Genomic DNA, 2,246 nt, shown 5'->3' on the forward strand with positions numbered 1-2,246 from the left:
ACTTTCGCAATAGTTTTTTTTAAGAATTTTCTGGAATTCTGTTGAAATTACAATAGTCTATAATTCTTTGTGCTAGGTGACAATTTGTTCTTGTTTTACTGTGGAGTTATTTTGAGTTGTAGAACATAGATGCCCTTATTGATTCTCCAATTCCAGTTTACTTGATCCTTGAAAAGCCAGGACAGTGGGACACATCCAGCGCTTTGCAGCATCTAATTAAGGAAAGTCATGACATGGGAAGGTTTAGTTTAAACTTTTTTCCAATATAAAAAAGGAGTTCAGGTACTGGAAGCAAGATGTATTCCATTTTGGGATTATTGTTACTGTCACAGGTATATCATTTACAGTTAGGTCCTACACACTTGATATTTGTTTATATTAATGTTCTAAGGGGTTGTGACAGTTTAGCTAGGGAAGAAACCAGGAGATGATGGGGTCATTGCTTTATCAAGTGAAGAATGCTGATTGCATCACTATGACTTCCATTACTATGCACTAATGAGTTTTAGAATATCTTGCCATAGGTAAAAGCATAGTATCGTATATAATATTTTGATAACATATTATAATATACATGGTAGATCTGTACTAATCTTCTAACAACCTTTGCACTGATGACTGATGTACAGTCCTGTACAGTACTTTCTATTTGTAGCAGCATGAGATCAGGCAGTGTGCTCAGTAGTAATCACACAGGAAGGTGATTTTGTCCTACTGGGGCCTAAACTCATCCAAACAAAACAATTTTTATGCCAAAACATAACATGTTTTACTTTAAAATGTTTTTTCTTTTACATTACAATTATCGTTTTGATTGCAGTTTACAATGTTAACATAGTAAAATATTCATATAGTATAATATATACAATACACCTATAAAATAGTGTATTTGACATCATTTTAAAATCTTCTCACAACAATTGCTGCTCTGATCTCCGACCCACTCCTTTCAGTCTACCTTGGCCCTATGATCTTATTTCCCATCTTCCTCACTTGCCTACCCCAGGCACCAAGGTAATACACCACCATCATAACAACATCCTTTCCTTCCAGCTACTACATCCTACTACAGCTACCCACACCAACTAGACTCTCCATCACAAGTATTTCTCTACCTTTCTGGATCTGTGCTAGTAACCCCCTTCAGTTCATCAAATTAGGTATAGTGGCAGATTTACCTGTCCCAGATTTTATAACTTTCAGAGGATACAAGGAACCCATGATCCCCCATCAAGGAGAGTCAATGCCTGAGGCCTTATCAACTCCAAACTCTCGTTCACCTCTTCTTGTCATATATTGGGATTGTATAGCTATTTTTGGCCCTTAAGTCTCAAAAAATTCCAATTGTGGCCTGTCAGTTTTTTTGCCTTTGGCATGTTTAGATTAAAAAACGAATGCAGTTGTGGTCTGCCAGCTAAGGCCTTTGGGTTCACACTGGCACAATTTCACACTCAATGAAGCTTGCCAGAAAAGGTAGATTCTGAGGGCAAGACAAATTTTTTTCCTGAACAGCCACAATGGCCATTCCAACAGATATTGTGCCAGTATGTCCATGAAAAGAAATCAAGTCTTACTATAAATAAATAGAATGAAAAAGTGGGCTAACAATTTATTTGTGCCCACTAACATGGGCTTGCAACATTTTCCCAGTTTCCCTCTTTTCTCCCTTCTTTTATTTATTACCCCCTTTTTCACTGGATATTTATCTAAATATGTCTAATGCAATGTTATTTACCTTTTTATATGTTCTGGCGGGAAACTGTGGTGGGCTTCTGGAAGCTTCTAGACGCGAGCCAGTAGGATATTTAAGGAGGTTGGGTGTCAGTGCTGTTCACCCGACAGGACTGAAAGAAGCTCCCAACCCTCCCTCCCGTATTACTGCTTTTAATGTCGCTGGCATACTTATGTGCTTTGTCACCCCTTATTAATTTGCTATGGTTTTTGTTGATTAACCTCCTGGGTGGTAACCCCGAGTGTGACTTGGGGTAGATAAACCTATGGGAAGTAATAGTAAATCGCTACTTACCTGATTTGCCAGCATCCTGCGTCATCCTTCCATGCGATGTCCGTCTTCTTTCTTCCTCTGGCCAGCTTCCTCTGCACGGGTAGTTCCCGGTGACGTCGGTGCGTGAGGATGTTGCTGGCAGGGTGTAGCCGGAAATTCAAATCCATTTCTATTGCATTTAATACAAAATAACTGAGTTGAATGCAATGCAGAGGATTTATATGTGTAAAAGCAGTACATT

The sequence above is a fragment of the Pyxicephalus adspersus genome, chromosome 7, assembly GCF_032062135.1.
Source record: "Pyxicephalus adspersus chromosome 7, UCB_Pads_2.0, whole genome shotgun sequence".
NCBI classification, from domain to species: Eukaryota; Metazoa; Chordata; class Amphibia; order Anura; family Pyxicephalidae; genus Pyxicephalus; species Pyxicephalus adspersus.